This window comes from Chiloscyllium punctatum, chromosome 27 (assembly GCF_047496795.1).
Source record: "Chiloscyllium punctatum isolate Juve2018m chromosome 27, sChiPun1.3, whole genome shotgun sequence".
In the NCBI taxonomy this organism is placed as follows: Eukaryota; Metazoa; Chordata; class Chondrichthyes; order Orectolobiformes; family Hemiscylliidae; genus Chiloscyllium; species Chiloscyllium punctatum.
The window spans coordinates 52,446,803-52,466,996 of NC_092765.1; the positions used below are offsets into that span (position 1 = coordinate 52,446,803).

Sequence of the window (20,194 nt, forward strand, 5' to 3'; positions counted from 1 at the left end):
AAAGATCAAAGCCAAAGAATCTGCCATCTCCTAGCTGGCTTCCCAGGGAATTCTAGGATAAATCCCATCCGGTCCAGGGGTCTTAACTATTTTCACACTTTCCAGAATTGCTAACACCTCCTCCCTGCGAATGTCAATCCCATCTAGTCTCGTAGCCTGTTTCTCAGTATTCTCCTCAACAATGTTGTCTTTTTCAAGTGTGAATACTGAAGAAAAATATTCATTTAGTGCTTCTCCTAGCTCCTTGGACTCCACGCACACCTTCCACTACTATCCTTGATTGGCCTGAATCTTCTCTTGTCATTCTTTTATTCCTGATGTACCTATAGAAAGCTTTGGTTTTTTGTTGATCCTATCTGCTAATGACTTCTCATATCCCCTCCTGGCTCTTCTTAGCTATCTCTTTAGGTCTTTCCTAGTTAACTTGTAACACTCAAGCGCCCAAACTGAGCCTTCATGTCTCATCCTCACCTAAGCCACCTTCTTCCTCTTGACAAGAGATTCAACTTCTTTAGTAAACCGTGGCTCCCTTGCTCAACAATTTCCTCCCTGCCCGACAGGTACATACTATCAACAACAGTAGCTGTTCCTTGAGTAAGATCCACATTTCAGTTGTGCCCATCCTCTGCAGTTTCCTTCCCATCCTAAATCTTGTCTAATTGCATCATAATTGCCTTTCCCCTAGCTGTAGCCCTTGCCCTCCGGTGTATACCTGTCCCTTTCCATCACTAAAGTAAACAGAACTGAATTGTGGTTACTATCACCAAAGTGCTCACCTTCCTCCACATCTAACACCTGGCCGGGTTCATTACCCAATACCAAATCCAATGTGGCCTTGCCTCTTATTAGCCTACCTATATTGTGTGTTTGGAAACCATCCTGCACACATTGGACAAAAACTGACCCAGGTATTCGAATTACAGAAGAACCTCGATTATCTGAATATCAATTATCTGAATATCGGATTATCTGAGGGGGGTCCCAAGGTCCTGATAGAAACAATACGTCAAAGAGCAGTTTTAACCCTGATCATTTCTTTTATTTACAGGTCCAGTAATTAAAAATGAACTCTGCTCACTGAAAAGCTGCCGAGAACAGTCCTGAACGGTCCAGGCACTGTCTCTAAATGACTGACTCCTGCCCTCTCTCTCTCCCCCTACACTTGCCCTGGCATTCTAACAGGGGTGAACCCTAAAACCTCCTTCACCTGTACAGGGCAGAGACAGAACCTGTCAAAAAGTTGTGTGCATGCGTGTGTGCGCGCGCGCGCTATTGGAGACTTACCCCACTCAGGCAGCAGCAGTCTAACATTTGGGGTACAGTCCGGCTGCCCTGGAGCAGGGCGTGGACGGGGTTCGGATGGTGGGTGGGAGTGAATGGGAGTGCAGGACTGGGGGAGCGGGGAATGGACAGGGGATGGGCGGATGGGCGGACGGGTTTGGGGGCGGGCAGATGGAGGGAGGGCGGGGTCTCACGTGCAGTGTGCTTTTACCAAGTCTCCAGAATGGGGAGCAGACATCACATAAAAATCCAAGTCCCAGAGGAAATCAATTAACCAAATAATCAATTATCTGAATGAAATAGTGCCCACTGATCTCGTTTGGATAATCAAGGTTACTCTGTAAAGTATTTCCAGTCAATATTTGGAAAGTTAAAGACCCCATAACAACTACCCTGTTAGTCTCGTTCTATCCAGAATTATCGTTGCTATCTTTCCGTTACATTTCTGGAACTATTTGGAAGCCTATAGAAAACTCCCAATAGGGTGATTTCTCCTTTCCTGTTTCTAATCTCAGCCCATATTACCTCAGTAGACAAATCCTCAAATGTCCTTTCTGCCACCGTAATACTGTCCTGACTAACAATGCCACACCTCCTCCTCTTTTATTATCTTCTCTGTTCTTACTGAAGCATCTAAATCCTGGAACCTGCAACAACCATTCCTGTCCCTGCTCTACCCATGTCTCCGAAATGGCCACAACATCGAAATCACAGGTATCTGCCCATGCTGCAAATTCACCCACCTTATTTCGGATGCTCCTGGCATTGGAGCACCTTTCAAAGCACCTTCCTGCTTGCCGGTGAAATCTTGCGACCTTGAAACCTCATTACTCTCAACCTCCTGGACACTGGAACTACAATTTAGGTTCCCATCCCCCTGCTGAATTAGTTTAAACTCTGCTGAAGTCCATTATCAAATTTCGCCCCCAGAATATTTGTAGCTCTCTGATTCAGGCGGAGACCATCCTGTTTGTAGAGGTCCCACTAGCTCCATGAGTCATCTCGCCTCCATTCTACAGGTATTTTAAGAAGTTAAATGTTGGGAGGGTAAACAGATGTTGAGTTAACTGTGTAATAATTGTATTTAGTTTATTCATTCACAGAATGTGGGCATCACTGACTAAGCCAACATTTATTGCCCAAACCCAGTTGCTCAGAGGATAGTTAAGAGTCAGTCACATTGCTGTGCATCTGGAGTCGCATGTAGGCCAGACCAGATAAGGATGGTAGCTTCCTTCATTAGTGAACCAGATGAGGTTTTTCCATCTGAAGAAGGGCTTATGCCGAAACATCGATTATCCTGCTCCTCGGATGCTGCCTGGCCTGCTGTGTTTTTCCAGCACCACATTTTTCAACTCTGGTCTCCAGCATCTGCAGTCCTCACTTTCTCCTAGGGGTTTTTCCAAAAGTCAGCAGTGGGTATTCCTAATTTCAGATTTTTTTTTGTTGAAATTAAATTCCACTATCTGCAGGAGTGAGATTCGATCCTAGGTCCCCATAACATTACCTGAGTGTCTGGCTTAGCAGTCCAGTGATATTACCTTTAAGCCATTGCCTTCACCTATTGAATTGTGTGTAGGTCTTGCGTTGAACAGAATGTGCATCACCACATTATGTTACGTTCAATGGGTATCACTGATTCCTGTTCCACCCACTAGTCTCCACAGTCACCATTTCTGCCATCTCCAGTAAGAGGCCACCACCAAATACAGCTCTCATCCACCATCTCCACTGTGAGCATTCTGCAGCGACCATTTCCCTTGCAGCACTCTGGTGCACTTCGGACATCTCCACATATCCCTGTGATACCCTTCCCATTGCGATCACAGAAGCTGCAATATTTGACCATTTGCCTCCTCCCTCCCCACTGTCCAGGCCCCAAACACACCTTCCAGGTAAACCAATGTTTCGCTGCTCACAATGCAGTGTTCTTTACACTGGCTGAGACCAAACTTACAGTTGATGATATCGCTGAAAGTTGCCACCCAGGTGGATAGTGCTGTTAAGAAGGCATAAGGTGTGTTAGGTTTCATTGGTAGAGGGTTTGAGTTCCAGAGCCGCAATATCATGCTGCAACTATACAAAACGCTGGTGTGGCCTCACTTGGAATATTTGTGTACAGCTCTGGTCCCCACATTTCGGGAAGGCTGTGGAAGCATTGAAAAAGGTGCAGAGGAGATTTACCAGAATGTTGCCTGGTCTGGAGGGAAGGTCTTATGAGGAAAGGCTGAGAGACTTGGGTCTGTTCTCATTGAAAAGAAGAAGGCTAAGGGGGGATTTGATAGAGTCATACAAGATGATCAGAGGATTAGATAGGGTAGACAGAGAAAGATGGTTTCCTAAGATGATGACGTCAGCTTGTGCGAAGGGGCGTAACTACAAACTGAGGAGTGATAGATTTAAGACAGATGTCAGAGGCAGGTTCTTTACGCAGAGTGGTAAGGGCGTTGAATGCCCTACCTGCTAATGTAGTTAACTCAGCCACATTAGGGAGATTTTAAACAATCCTTAGATAAGCATATGGGCGATTTTGGGATAGTGTAGGGGGACGAGCTGAGAATAGTTCACAGGTCGGCACAACATCGTGGGCCGAAGGGCCTGTCTGTGCTGTATTGTTCTATGTTCTATGTCCTGTGTTCTATGTTCTATAGTTTTGTTCAACAACTCTGCTCTGTCTATAGGAATGACCCTGACCTCATAGTTTCTTGCTATTTCAGTAAAGTACTGTGCTCTTATGCTAACATTTCTGACCTGCGCTTGCTGCAATGTTTCAACAAAGAACAACACAAGCTTGAGAAACAACACCTCACTCTTCAGCACATTACAGTTTCTTTTAATCGATATTGGGTTATACAAGTTCAGAATATGACCTCTGAATTTCATTTCTCTTACATGCCCCACACTCCTTAAATGTATCTTGTTTCTGTCTTTTGGCTTCACTCACCATTTTAATCTTTTTAAATCTTAATTTTAATCTTTTCACACTTAACTTAAATACCAATTAAACATACCAATCCCTTGTCTTCCACCATTTTCACTGCCTTGGTCTTGGTTCAGGGCACCTTCAGAATCAGTTCCACTTGCTTCTCCTCCCCTTCGTCCACAGCATCAAAAGAGAATATTACCTTCCAGTTTCAGAGTCATCAAATGCTCAACATTAACTCTTTCTCTTTAAAAAGAGGCTTACAGGTCTGCAGTTTGGTTTAGATTTCCATCATTTGCAGCATTTTGCTTTTGTTTGAGTATCACTAACATTGTTAGACAGGCTTTTAGGGAGCTAGGTTGGAAGCTCAGAGTTAGAACGAACAGAGTTGTTGTCTCTGGTTTGTTAGCCGTGCCACGTGATAGAGAGTCGAGGAATAGGGAGAGAGAACAGTTAAATATGTGGCTACAGGGATGGTGCAGGAGGGAGGGATTTTGGTACTTGGATAACTGGGGTACTTTCTGGGGAAGGTGGGACCTCTATAAACAGGATGGTCTGCACCTGAACCTGAGGGGCACCAGTATCCTTGGGGGGAGGTTTGCTAGTGCTCTTGGGGGGGGTTTAAACTAACTCTGCAGGGGCATGGGAACCCAGACTGTAGCTTTAGGGTGCAGGACCTGGAGTGTAGGGAGGTTAGGAATATGGCATCAATCTTAAAGGAGGGTGCCTGTAAACAGAAGAGTGGCTTGAAGTGTGTATACTTTAATGCCAGAAATATACGAAATAAGGTAGGTGAACTTGCAGCGTGGGTTGGTGCCTGGGACTTCGATGTTGTGGCTATTACGGAGACATGGCTAGATCAGGGACAGGATTGGCTGTTGCAGGTTCCAGGGTTTAAATGTTTTAGTAGGGTCAGAGGTGGGGGTAAAAGGGGGGGGTGTGGCTTTGCTTGTCAAAGATAGTATTACAGCGGTGGAAAGGAAGATGGACGAAGATTTGCCATCTGAGGTAGTTTGGGTTGAGGTTAGGAATAGGAGAGGTGAGGTCACCCTGTTAGGAGTCTTTTACAGGCCTCCTAATAGTCCTAGAATCGTTGAAGAAAGGATTGTGAAGATGATTCAGGAGAAGAGTGACAGTAATAGGGTGATTGTTATGGGAGACTTTAACTTTCCTGATATTGATTGGGAAAGCTATAGCTCAAGTTCATTAGATGGGTCAGTGTTTGTGCAATGTGTGCAGGAGAGTTTCCTGACACAATATGTAGATAAGCCAACAAGAGGTGAGGCCATACTGGATTTGGTTCTGGGTAACGAACCAGGCCAGGTATTAGAACTAGAGGTAGGTGAGCACTTTGGGGACAGTGACCACAATTCGGTGATTTTTACTCTCGTGATGGAGAGGGATAAGTGTGTACTCCAGGGCAAGAGTTATAGCTGGGGGCAGGGAAATTATGATGCGTTGAGGCATGACTTAGGATGTGTGGATTGGAAAAGTAGATTCCAAGGCAAGAGCGTAATTGATATGTGGAACTTGTTCAAGGAGCAACTATTGAGTGTCCTTGATAAGTACGTACCTATCAGGCAGGGAGGAAAGGGTCGTGTGAGGGAGCCGTGGTTTAATAAGGAATTGGAATCCCTTGTTAAATGGAAGAGGGTGGCCTTTGTAAAGGTGAGGGGTGAAGGTTCAACAGGGGCGATTGAGAGTTATAAGGTAGCCCGGAAGGACCTGAAGAGGGAGCTAAGAGCAGCAAGGAGGGGACATGAAAGGTCCTTAGTTGGTAGGATTAGGGAAAACCCTAAGGCTTTCTATAGGTATGTTAGGAATAAAAGAATGACTAGGGTAGGAATAGGTCCAATCAAGGATAGTAATGGGAAGTTGCGTGTGGAGGCTGAAGAGATTGGGGAGGCACTGAATGAATACTTTTCGTCAGTATTCACTCAGGAACAGGACATTGTTGTCGATATGAATACTGAGGCACGAATAAGTAGAATGGATGGCTTTGAGATATGTAGAGAAGAGGTGTTGGAAATTCTGGCAAGGGTGAAAATAGATAAGTCCCCTGGGCCTGATGGCATTTATCCTAGGATTCTCTGGGAAGCAAGGGAGGAGATTGCAGAGCCATTGGCCTTGATTTTTGTGTCCTCTTTGTCGACAGGAGTAGTGCCAGAGGACTGGAGGCTAGCAAACGTGGTTCCCTTGTTCAAGAAGGGGAGTAGGGATAATCCTAGTAACTATAGGCCAGTGAGTCTCACTTCTGTTGTGGGCAAAGTCTTAGAGAGAATTGTGATCAAGGATAGTCAGCATGGTTTTGTGAAGGGCAGGTCGTGCCTCACAAACCTTATTGAATTCTTTGAGAAGGTGACTAAGGAGGTAGATGAGGGGAAAGCGGTAGATGTGGTATATATGGATTTTAGTAAGGCATTTGATAAGGTCCCCCATGGTAGGCTACTGCAGAAAATACAGAGATATGGCATTGAGGGTGAGTTGGAGGTTTGGATTAGGAATTGGCTGGCTGGAAGAAGACAGAGGGTAGTAGTTGATGGCAAAGGTTCATCTTGGAGTGCCGTCACTAGCGGTGTTCCGCAAGGATCTGTTTTGGGACCTTTGCTGTTTGTCATTTTTATAAATGACCTGGAGGATGGGTTAGAAGGTTGGGTGAGCAAGTTTGCGGATGATACGAAAGTCGGAGGAGTTGTAGACAGTGAGGAAGGATATGGCAGGTTACAGCGGGATATAGAGAAGCTGCAGAGCTGGGCAGAAAGGTGGCAAATGGAGTTCAATGTAGCTAAGTGTGAGGTGATTCACTTTGGTAAGAGTAACAAAAAGATGGGGTACTGGGCTAATGGTCGGATACTTGGTAGTGTGGAAGAGCAGAGGGATCTTGGTGTCCATGTACACAGATCTCTGAAAGTTGCCACCCAGGTAAATAGTGCAGTGAAGAAGGCATATGGCGTACTGGCTTTTATTAGTAGAGGAATTGAGTTCCGGAGTCCTGAGGTCATGCTGCAGTTGTATAAGACTCTGGTGCGGCCGCATCTGGAATATTGTGTGCAGTTTTGGTCGCCATACTATAGGAAGGATGTGGAGGCACTGGAACGGGTGCAGAGGAAGTTTACCAGGATGTTGCCTGGTATGGTAGGAAGATCCTATGAGGAAAGGCTGAGGCACTTGGGGTTGTTTTCATTGGAGAAAAGAAGGTTTAGGGGTGACTTGATAGAGGTGTACAAGATGATTAGGGGGTTAGATAGGGTTGACAGTGAGAACCTTTTTCCACGTATGGAGTCAGCTATTACAAGGGGGCATAGCTTTAAATTAAGGGGGGGTAGATATAGGACTGATGTTAGGGGTAGGTTCTTCACTCAGCGAGTCGTAAGTTCATGGAATGCCCTGCCAGTAGCAGTAGTGGACTCTCCCTCTTTATGGGTATTTAAGTGGGCATTGGATAGGTATATGGAGGATAGTGGGTTAGTGTAGGTTAGGTGGGCTTTGATCGGCGCAACATCGAGGGCCGAAGGGCCTGTACTGCGCTGTAATGTTCTATGTTCTTTGTTCTATGTTCTATTGCGTGGAACACTATTACTGACAGAGGGTTGAACATAGTGAGTATCACTGGCAGCGGAAAAGAAATCAAAATAAAAACTGTTAGGTGCTAGAAACCTGAAACAAAAACAGAAATTGTTGGAAATTCGCAGCAGGTCTGGATAGAAATTAGTCTTTGAATCTGACTTTATAATTCAGCCTACTGACATGGGTGGTGCTATTGTCTGGCATACTGACCTTGAATTACTGAGGTATCTCGGATACCTCCTCCTATTTCCTCCTGGACCATGACCATAGCAGGGAACATTAGGCCATTGTGTCCACAATGGTCACTCTCTTAATTTCAACTGGAGATCTCCCTGCCACTGCTTCCAAGCTCATAATCTCCCAACCCTGCACAGCCTGCTTCTACCTCCTTCCCAAAATTCTCAAACAGGACAGTGCGAGCAGACCCATTGTCTCCACCTGCTCCTACCCCATAGTATTCATCTCTTCCTACCTTCACTTAATTTTTTTCTCTGCTTATCCATTCCCTTCCCACTCACATCCATGATTCTCCTGATGCTTTACATCAGTTTCAGAATTTCCAGTTTGTGGTCTTCACTGCCTTCTCTTCGCCATGGTCCCTTTCCATCAAGGTAGTCTCACGGCTCTCCACTTCTTCCTGGAAAGAAGACCATGCACCACCATCTGGGCTGAGCTCATCCTCACTCTGAACAACTTCCCTTTTAATTACTCTCACTTACTTTAGGTCAAAGGTGTGCTTATGGGTATCTGCATGGGCCAAACATTTTGTAGGGTATGTGGAACATTCTGTGTTCCCATCCTGTTCAGCTCCCAGTCACAGCTGTTTCTCTGGTACATCAATGACATCATCAACGCTGCTTAAATGTCTTGTCTGAAACTGGAAAAGTTTAACTATTTCACTTCCAATTTCCATCCTGCTCCCACTTACTCCTGGTCCAACTCTGACTGCTCCCTTTCATTCATTGACATCTCTGTACCATTTCTGGGGATAGGCTGGTCATACAAGCCCACTGACACCCACAATTATCTGGACTACACATCTTCATAACCTACTTCCTGTAAAGACCCCTTTCCATTCTGCCAGTTCCCCATCTCTATCTCATCTATTCTGATGATGCCAACTTCAACAAGAAGGCCTCTGAAATATCCACTTTCTTTCTCAACCGAGGGTTCCCAAGCACCACAGTTTACAGGGCCTTTAGCTGGATCTGATCCATCTCCTGCACTTCAGTTCTCACCCCTTCTCGTCCCTCTCACAACAACAATAGGGTCCATCTGGCCTTCTCCTACCATCCCATCAGCATCTATATCCGGAGGATCATTAGCCTCCATTTCCATCACCTCCAGTAGGATGCCACCACCAGACACATTCCCCTTCCTTTCTTTGCCAGTCTTCAACATGGAATGTTCCCTCCATGGGCTACTCCTTCTTCACTCACAACATCTCCCCCACACTCCCCATTCTCCCCACCCAACAGCCCCATTGCACCTTCCCCTGCAGAAGGTGTAACACCTGTCCATTTAGTTCCCCCCCTCCTCAGTATCCACTGGCACAAACATACCTTCCAGGTAAGGCATGCTTTACCTGCACTTCACTCAACCTCGTCTACTGTATTTGTTCTCTACAAGGTAGTCTCTACATTGGGGAAACAAAGCACATTCTGGGTGACCACTTTGCAGAACATTCAAGACCCTGAACATTCAATAGCCTGTCACTTCAATACACCACCCTGTTCCCTGGCTAAGATCTTTGTCTCAGACTTGCTGCAGAACTCTAACAAAGCTCAGCGCAAGCCAGGAGAACAGCACCTCATCTTCTGCTTGGGACTTCTGGATTTAATATCAGGCCAATTGATTTTAAGGCTTGAGCATCCTTCTCCATGCTTTCCCACACTCCACACACCAGGTCTTGACATCACGTGCTGCATCCCATCATCAGCTGCGCATCATAGACCTCCATAGACCTCCATTAGCAGCTATTCATTCTCACAGGCTGGTCTTGATCTCCTCATTTGTCTGTCCAACCATTTTTCTCTATCTTTAGGCTCTATCTCTACCTATTGTTTACTCCTCGCCCCTACCCATCCCATCATCTGTATAAAAACCATCATTTCCTACCTGCTATCAGTTCTGAAAAAGGGTCACTACACGTAAAAACTGTAACTCTGATCTCTCTCCACAAATGCTGCTAGAATTACTGAAAGTTTCCAACAATTTCTAACTTTGTTTCACTGACTATAAGTTGAACACAGTGAGTTGTCACTGATGGGTGATTGACCCCAGTGAGTGTCACTGACGGGGGAATTGAACACGTAAATACCATCAGCAATGCACAGTGAGTGTCACTGACGGGGGATTGTTCACAGTGAATACCATCAGCAATGCACAATGAGTGTCTGAGAGATTTTATTCGTCAGCACATTATCTGATCACATTGTTCTCTGTCTTCATTTCCCAATTACAGTTTCTTCCTTTTTTCAATTTCAGTTTTTGTAACATGTTTGTGTCTTTTTTTGCTGTAAAACTGGGAAGCAGTCGTTTCAATGCTGTTTTAGGTTTATTTCATTTCATGGCTGACTGTTCAGAGGCTCACGCCAGCAGAAGATTTTGTTGCTATCCAATCTTTGGCTGTTAGTGGTACCTGTGAATATGATGGAAATGTTCTCTCCACTGAATGATAAAAGGAGCCCAGCAGCATACACTTGATTTGTCTCCAGATTGAAGATGGAGCTATGGGATAAAGAGTCTTATTAAACCTGGTAAGTATCAGTTGTGAGTTGCTCAGGTAGTCATAGATTGTTTCTGATTAACAGGAATTGGGTGTTTTGTTCTGAGTTAGCACTTCAGTTTGGATATGTGTTTCCAGTGAAAACTGGGAAAAATATAGACATCTTGGGAGACCGTTCCCAACTGCCTTACTAACTTCTGGATTGAAGCAGATAAACGATGATTTGTGTACTCAACTCATTGGCGAGTGTTGAGCTGCCTATATTTACATATATTATCTTTCAATCTCTCAATTAAAGCAATATTTCAAATGGTTTTTCCATTTAACTGAAACCACAGATATTACTTGGTTCATAAATCTAAAGAAAGGAAAGCAGTAAAACTAGTGAATCAAACTGATGGAATTTCTTCAGTGAGTAGTCAGTGTTTCCCTCTGCAGTCTTATCTCCTGGGGGAAAAGTCTGGTCAAGGAGATTTCTGTTGCTGGGACCATGTAGTTTTCCCTTTGGTCAGTTTCTAATCAAAGTAGGATGTTTCTCATCAGCCTGCTCTGAATTAGAGCCACACACAGCAACAGGAGCAGTCGTAACTCCTATGGAACAACATGTAGCTGAACCAGCAGAGAGACAGAGGAGAGACACCACAGCAGAGAGATGGAGACAGAATACAGTAGAGTGAGTGAGGATGGCACAGTGGGGGTGGAGCGATGGAGGGGAAGGGAGAGAGAGAGAGAGAGAGAGATAGCGGGGACAGTGGCCAACAGAGAGAGAGAGGACACAGTAGAGAAAGAGAGGATAGCAGAGAGCAGTGTGAGTAGAGAGAGGGGGGCAGCAGAGAGTCAGAGTTTGTGGTTAACAGAGAAGGAGAGGGTAAACAGAGAGAGAGAGAGTGGGCAACAGAGAGAGAGAGGGAAAGATAGAAAATATTGATCAGAGTGGTGTTGGAAAAGCACAGCAGCTCAGGCAGTATCCAAGGAGCAGGAAAATCAAAGTTTTGAGCAAAAGCCCTTCATCAGGAAAATATAGAGAGTAGGCAACAGAGGGGAAGGAGAGAGAGAGAGGGCAGCAGAGGAAGAAAGATTGGGCAGCAGAGGGAAAGAGTGAGCGAGAGGACAAGAGCGAGGGGGGCAGAGAGAGAGAGAGAGAGAGCAACTGAAAGAAAGTGTGTGTGGATAACAGAGATAGAGTGAGAACAGCAGAGAGATGGTCAGCCACGAGAGAGAGAGATGAGAGTTAGGAAGCAGTAAAAAAGAGAGAGGAATGGGGGAAATAGCCGCCAGAGAGAGAGATGTGGCGTGGTGGGGGGATTACTATCTGTGACACAGGGTGAGATGCAGTTTCTGGACATGTCTGAACAGCTAGGCACAGATGTCTGAGGATGTCACATCAGCTGGGAAGGGACCTCTACAGATTTTACTGGACTGCCTTTCCAATATGTGTGTTAGCATGTCCATCACTATCCCTCAATCTCCTTTATTTCAAGATGTACAATCCAAGCTGCTCCAATCTAACCTCATAGCAGGAGTATTCATGACAGAGACATGGAAAACTCTCCACTCAAAGGGGTGAAATACTTGTGAATTCTACAACCCAGAGGGTGTGGAGGCTACGTGTTTTAAAATATTTAAAATATTTAAAGTAGATGGACCACTGCTGACTCTGGTGTGGAAATGGAGATGTAGCAGAGGATCAGCCTTGCTAATACTCAATTGGAAAAATGGGTGGGAAGTCAAATGGTGGCTTTGGCAGATGGAATATAAATTGGAAGACATGAGTTTATGTACTTTGGCAGTAAAAATAGAGAAGCTGAAAATTATTTAAATGGAGAAAGACTGCAGAAAGCTATTTTGATTTGATCTTATTATTGTCACATGTACTGAGATACAGTGAAATATATTGTTTTGTGTGCTATCCAGGCAAATCATACCTTAAATTGGGGTAATAGAACAGAATGCAGATTACAGTGTTACAGCTACAGAGAAGGTACAGAGAGATATCAACAATATTATATGAGAGGCCTAATCATAACTCTGATAACAGCGGGGAAGAAACTGTTCTTGAATCTGTTGGTTCATGCTTTCAAATCTTTATATCTTCTGCCTGATGGAAGAGGGTGGAAGTGAATATAACTGGGGTGGGAGGGGTTTTTGATTCTGTGGGCTGCTTTCCCAGGGCAACAGTAAGTATAGACAGAGTCAATGGATAGAAGACTAGCTTGTATGATGGACTGGGCTGTGTTCATGACTCTGTAATTTCTTATGGTCTTGGAAACAGCAGTTGCCATATCAAGCTGTGATGCATCACGAGTCATTATGGACAAGTTTCCTTTGCCTTCTGAGGACATAGAAGAATTGGTCTGCTTTCTTAACCATAGTGTCGATGTGAATGGACCAGGATTGTTGATGATATTTACTTTGAGGAAGTTGAAGCTCTTGACCATCTCCACCTCAGCACCATTGATACAGAGAGGGATGTGTCCTCCATTCCAATTCATGAAGTCAATGACCATGTGCTTCGTTTTGCAGGAGAGGTTGTGGTTCTTGCACCGTGCCACTAAGCTTCCTATCTCTTTTCAGTATTCTGTTTCATAATTGTTTAAGATCTGACCCATTATGTTGGTGTCATCAGCAGACTTGTAAACTTGAGTTGGAGCAGAATTTGGCCATACAGTTGGGGCACCTGTGCTGAGGATTATCGTGGAGGAGGTGTTGTTGTCCATCCTTACTGATTCCAGTCTGTGGGTCAGGAAGTTGAGGATCCAGTTGGAAAGAGTGGAGCTGAGACCTAGGTCTTGGAGTTTGGAGATAAATTTGGTTGGAGTTACGGTGTTGAAGGTGGAGCTACATTCAGTCAGTAGGAGTCTTATTAGGTGTCCTTGTTATCCAAATGTATCAGGGATGTACATCATGCCAGGAAGATGACATCTGTTGTGGACCTATTATGAAGGCAATATGGGAAGCTGGGGGTGATGTAACCCACGACTAACCTCTTGAAGCACTTTGTTAATGATGAATGTCATTAAGGCGTGCTGCCTTATTGTTCTTCGGCACTGAGATGATAATAGTCTTGAAGCAGGTAAGTAAGGAGAGGTTAACGTTGTCTGCGAATATCCCACCAACTGGTCTGTGCAGGCCAGTCACTTTCTGTGGGTTCATTCTCAAGAAGGCCGATCTGACATCTGTGGTGGCGACTGTGGGTGTAGTGCATCTGAGGCTGTTGGAGACAAGAAAGCTGCTTTGATGGTTCAGGACAGAGGGATTTGGAAATCCTCCATGAATCATAAAAAAACTAGCATCCAACGTCAGTGGGTAATAGGAAAGGCAAATGCAATATAGGCCTGTATTTCAAAGGGAATGGAGTACAAAAGTAAGGAGAATTTGCCATTACAAGAACAGTTTTGGGCCTCTAATGAAAGATATACTTATTACATAGCCCCATGTGTGTTAGCTTCTCAAACATCATCTAAAAATCCAAATATATTGAATCAGCTGATCCTCCTTTATGTGTCCTGTTCGTTACCTTCTCAAAGAATCCTAGTGGATTTGTCAATCATGATTTCTTCTCCTGAATCAACATTGACTCTACTTGGTCATGTGATACATTTCTAAACGCTCTTCAACAGAAAACATCAGTCTTGTGTTTTTTGTTTGGAACTAACAGCTGTTTAAAGTAAAAATGTCAACTTCAAGTCTCAGTTTCAAACCAAAACTGAAAAAAGAAAGGAAAATAGTGATGGTCTCAACGCATCTTTTGTAGTAAACTCTGAAATTTTCCCAGTAATGGACGTTAAGCTAATTGACCTATAATTGACTGGGTTTTTTTTTGTTTCTTTCACTTTGTAAATAAAGGTGGTACTTTGGCAGTTTTCCAATCCTCTGGGACTTTCAAGAATCTATGGATTCCAGGAAGATTACTACCAGTCCATTCTAGGATGCATCCCATCTGGCCCAGGGGACTTAGTGATCTTTAGTCCCCATTAGTTTCCCTAGCTCTTTTCCTTTAGTGGTGATTTTGCTTTTTATTTCCTCCCCTTCTTTTGTCCTTTGATTATTTATTAATTTTAAAATGCTATTAATGTCTTCTACTGTGAAGATTCAATTTCTCTGTCATTTTCCCATTCCTTATTATTTTCTCAGCCACTTTCCGTGGTTTCTCTCTTCCTTCTTATATATTTAAAGAATATCCATCTTGCTATTATTTGCAAGTTTATCATCGAAATTTATTTTCTCCCTCTTTATTATATTTTTGATTATCTTTCAATAGTTTTTAAAAATTTTCACAATCCTTTAATTTTCCACTAATCTTTGCCAGATAAGGTTAGGAGTAGATGTTTGATTACTTTAGGTCAAATCGACATAAGGAGGGAGGAAGTTCTGGGTATTCTAAAAGGCATTAAAGTGGACAAGTCCCCAGGTCACAGATAGATCAGACCAAGTAAGATCAGTGGATTTCCTTCCTGGGAGACAGTAATGAACCGGATGGATTTTATAACAATTGATAATTGTTTCATGATCACCATTACAGAGATTAGTTTTCAGATTTTTAATAGTAGGAATCTAAATTCCACCCACTACCATTATAAGATACAAATCCATGAACTTCTAGTCCAGTGACATTACACGCTAAGGCACTGTCTTTTACTTAATTCATATTCTGTGTTTTCAGGGCAAACCAGAACATTTAAGAATTGTTTTTACCTTCTTCTCAAAATAGATAAAATGAAAATTATTAACCAGAGAAAATGTAATTACAAAATACTTGAAATAGTAAGAGATGCATCTGATTATAAAGAGCAAGCTGGTATAATTTGGCTGTTTGCTCTTCACAGAATTTGTTTTTGATGTTTTGATGCATTGAGTCCAGATACAAGTTCGGAAAAAATCCAGTTCTTTTATCTTTTACGGCTGAAGATTGGTGAGGCAATAAGTTAGGACCTTTGGATTAAGGGGAAAACCTCAATTGAGTTTGAATTGCTGATTGCTATCCATTGTGTATAGTTCTAGTCACCACACCATCAGAAGGGTGTGGATGCTTTGCAGAGGGTACAGAAAAGGTTTACCAGGATGATGCCCGGTATGGGGGATTTTAGCTATGAAGCAAAGTTGGATAGACTAGGTTTGTTTTCACTGGAACGTAGGAGGTTGACAAGCAACCTGATAGAAGTTTATAAGATTGTGAATGGCATGGATAGAGTGGAGAGGTGAATTATAAGTGGACACAGCTTCAAGGTGCAAGGGAGAGGGTGTGGTGATGTTCAAAAGGGATGTGCAAGGCAAGTTTTTCACACAAAGGTTGATGAGTGCCTGGAATGTGCTGCCAGAGGAGATGGTGGAAGCAGACACAATAGTTGCATTCAAGAAGCACGTGGACAAATACATGAAAAGGAAGGGGATAAAGGGATACAGATCCTGTGAGTGTAGGCCGTTTTAGTATGGAAGGGCAAAACATGTCAGTGCACACTTGGAGGGCCGAATGGCCTGTTCCTGTGTTGTATTGTTCTTTTTCTTTCTTTGTTCTTTGTCAGAAGTTACAACATGATGTTGATCAGTTGGAGGCATGGGGTAGAAAAATGGCAGATGGAGTTTCATCTGGTCAAATGTGAGGTTGTTGCATTGCCATCGTCTTACCAGATCATAAGGGCTTCTCTCTCATTAGAGAGAAGCGACTGGTGGTGCTTTAACATGAGGGCCACCAGATCTCAGGCAAGGGAAGAGGTTGAGAAGATGAGTCCTTCGTGGTAACCTCAAACCGGTGATGGGAATTGAATCCACACTGTTGGCATCACAGTGAGGTGATGTATTTTGGAAGGTCAAGTACAGATGGAAATTATACAGTGAATAGCAGAATCCTTCGGAGGGATCTAGGTCCACAGATCACTGAAGGTGGCAGTGCAGGTAGATAAGGTAATAAAAATGGTCTACTTCATGCTTGCCTTCATTGGAAAGGCATTGAATGTAAGGAACGCAAGTAATGCTACAGATTTTTATAATTTTAGTTAGGTCACACTTGAATATTGTGTACAGTTCTGGTCACCACACTACCAAAGGGTGTGGATGCTTTGGAGAAGGTGCAGAAAAGGTTTATCATGAGGTTGCCAGGTCTAGGGGATTTTAGTTATGAAGAAAGATTGGATAGACTGGGCTTATTTTCTCTGGAATGCAGGAGGTTGAGGGGTGACCTGTCAGACATTTATAAGATTGGGAATGGCATTGATAGAGTGAAAAGTATGACACTTTTTCCCGGGGTGGAGGGGTCAATTACGAGGGGACACAGTTCAAGGTGCGAGGATGGAAGAGGTGATGAGGGGGCAAGTTTAAAAGAGATGTGTGAGGCAAATTTTTCACACAGAGGGTGGAGACTAACTAGAATGTGCTGCCAAAGGAGGTGGTAGAAGCAGACACAACAGGGGCATTTAAGGAGCACCTAGACAAATACATGAGTAGGCAGGGAATAGAGACATACGGATCCTGTTAATGTAGTCAATTTTAGTGTGGAAGGACAAAATGTGTTGGCACAGACCTGGAGGGCTGAAGGGCCTGTTCCTGTGTTGTTTTGTTCTCTGATGGGCTGAGCAGTTTCAATGGGTTGAATGACCTCCATCAGTCAGGGAACTCATATTTTATGAGAACCACTTGGCTGACTTTGTTCCAAACATTACATCCCTCCCCCTCTAAGTCCGAGGGTATAGGCCATTCTTTTTCCTGTCACTTCTCTTGGAGCATTTTGCACCAGGTCTGGCAGTGATGGTGTCGAGACTGCAACTTGTACCTTGTTCATTTTGTCCTTAGACGTTTCTTTGATGTTAAGTGGAGGTGGAGAACCCACGAGTTCTGACAGCCTTGCCGGATGGTCTGAGGGGCCAGGTATGTTTTGCTTCTGTCCCATATCGAGGTTGCAGCTTTCATGTAGTTCACCTGCTTGTTTATGTCCGCCTGCCCTCCCTGAACATTGTACATCACAGGAACTGACCTTGTGTTGACCATGGCTGTTACCCATGCAGGACTATTCCTGTGGTTTTGACATCAAACTTTTCCCCTGAAGTAAACTGTCTCTTCCTTAGAAGAGTCTTGTGTCTGGCTTCAGAGTTCCTGATGTTGTTTCACTCTTTCCCCCCAGGTCTAGGAAGATCAGTTTTAATTTGGTGCGGAGCCTTCTCCCCATTAGCTACTCTCCTGGAGCTGTGCTGTAGTTGCATGAGGGTTGGTTCTATAATCAAACAGGATCTGGGACAGTTTGGTATTGAGTGAAGCTATAGCCTGTTTCTTTAAGCCTGCCTTTAAAGTTTGGACTACACTTTCCACCAGACCATTGGGCGATGGATAGTCAGGAGCTGTCCAACTATGCCAAATGCCATTCGACTTTAGGAAATACTCAAATTCCTTGTTGATAAATGATGGCCTATTGTCTGACCAACACATCTGGAAATCCATGTATTGCAAAAGATACTCACAACTTTTCATTTGTTGCCCCAGTGTTTGATGAATGAACTGTGTACTTTGAATGGTGTCCACAATTACTAAAAACTGGAGCCTGTGAAAGGACTGGCACAGTCAACATGTAACCGAGTCCAGAGTTTACCCAGGCATCCCCACGGATGTGGGGGAGCTGTTGGCAGTAATTTTTGTCCTTGTTGGCACTCTGGGCACTGCCCCACTGATGTGGCTATGTCGGTGTTCAATCCTGGCCAGCAACATAACTTCTTGTTAACATCTTCTATTTGGAATTCCCTGGTGGTGTTTAGCCAGTATCTTGCAGCGACCTTTGCTCCAGATAAACAGCCATGTTCCCTGTAAATAATATGCTGTCTTCTACGGTGATTTAGTCTCACCAGATCCAGAAAGGTTTCTATTTTGGTTGTGATGGCCCTTATGCTTACCCCATCACCACGAGCTTTTTCAGTTTTGCCAGGACAGGAGATCATTTTGTGTCCACAGTCTGATACTGTCAGCAGTATCCAGAAAGGTAGCCAGAAAAAGCTTAAAACCAGAACGGACTCTTCCAGTGGCAGCAGCACCAGTGGTGGATCTGCCCATGGGAGGTGGCTTAAGGTATCCGCACTTGCCACTTGGCCTCCTGGCTGGTATTCCAACATGTAGTTGTGTGTACTCAGAATAAGAGTCAACTGCTGAACTTGACCTGAAGCTGAGGGTGGCATGGCCCTAGCTCCAAGAGGGGTTTATAGTCCATTATTATTACAAATTTATGTCCGTAAAGTTATTGTTGGAACTTTCGTAGATCAAAGGTGAGCCCCAAACCTTCCTTCTCTGTCTGGTTGTACCACTGTTTAGCATCAAACTGTGGGAAGCATACGCTATGCAACTTTCCTCTCTGCTGGGTCACTGGGGGGCCCAATACTACCTTGATACCATAGGGGGAGGAATCGCATGTCAGCACCACATCTTGCTTAGGATCATAGTGTGCCAGCACCTTAGATGGTGATAATTGCTTCTTCACTTCCTAAAGGCTACCTCTTGGCTATGAGACCATTTCCAAGGCTGATCCTTTTTCAGTAGCAAATGAAAGGGTGCCAGGATGGAGGCCAGATTACACTTGAATTTTTCATAATAATTCACCAACCCAAAGAAAGATCTGAGCTCTGGTACATATATGGGAGCTGGGGCACGTTTGATTGCCATCGTTATATCTTCCAACAGGTGTAACGTGGTCTTGTCAACTCTGTAGTCTAGATAGGTCACCTCGGGAGCTTGGAACACACCTTTCTCCCTCCTAAAGTATCTCCTCACCTTGGGGTTTAAGCATTATGTCGACATTCTCAATGATGTTTATGGGGTGGGGCAGGGAGGTTCCTCCGGTTATTAGCACACCATCCAGACAAATGGTAAACCTACGATAGAACTTATAAAATGTTGTCTGATGTCCACTGAAAAATGACATAGCTGATGATACCCCAAAAGGTTATCTCATATATTGGTACAAACCTTTGTAGATAGATATTAATTGTAGCACTTTTCTATAATCCTTATCCAATTATAATTGCAAGTATGCATGGCTCATATCCAGCTTTGTGAAGGACACTCCCCACCCCAACAGTTTTGCATATAACCTCTCGGTGCACGGGATTAGGCTTTTAGACAGCTGCAAAAGGCAGTTCTTTGTTTGAAATCCCCACAAAGGTGAATCCATCTGTCAAGCTTAATCACCATGACTGGTGCTGCCCATCTGCAAACTGGACTGGTTTAATGATTCCTTCATTTTCCAGCCTCCTGATATCTGCCTCTATTTTTACATGTAAGACAAAAAGCCACTGGGTGGTCCTTGAAAACTTGTGGAATTGCTTCTTGGTCAACTTGTAATGTGGCCTTACATTTTTTTTTAATAGTTTAGACTTCCCTGAAAAACTTCCAGAAGTTTAATTAGGACTTCACCCAGGCAGCCATTTTCTAGTAGAAAGATGTTGAGCCAGTCAAGTTGAACCTTTCTCAACCAATTTCACCTCATCAAGCCTGGGTCTGAGCCTTTTACTATAATTAGTGGTAACTGAACTATTTCTTGTAAGAGACCAGATTATGAAGTTGCATCTTTAATCTGTAGAGGTTCCTAGTGTAGGTTCTCAGCCTGGTTGAGGTTTTATACAAATTTAAGGGTTGAATCCTGAGTGAATTTTGGTAAAAACGGGTTCTGCATTCACAGCTGATATTGACCTCCATTAGAATTGGGTGACCATTTAACCAAATGT

General features: G+C 43.8%; 1 protein-coding gene across 4 annotated transcripts in view; it reads left to right on the forward strand.

Moving 5' to 3' along the window:
* LOC140453703 (granulocyte colony-stimulating factor receptor-like) overlaps positions 1–20,194 on the forward strand; it is a 216,682-nt gene that overhangs the window by 54,349 nt on the left and 142,139 nt on the right. Inside the window, exon 1 of one of the 4 annotated variants that reach the window (XM_072548661.1) lies at positions 10,264–10,530. The exons of the other annotated variants lie outside the window; for them this stretch is intronic. The gene's annotated coding sequence lies outside the window, so the exon portion shown is untranslated. Of the gene's footprint in view, positions 1–10,263; positions 10,531–20,194 lie in introns of those variants that run through there. 4 annotated transcript variants of the gene reach the window in all.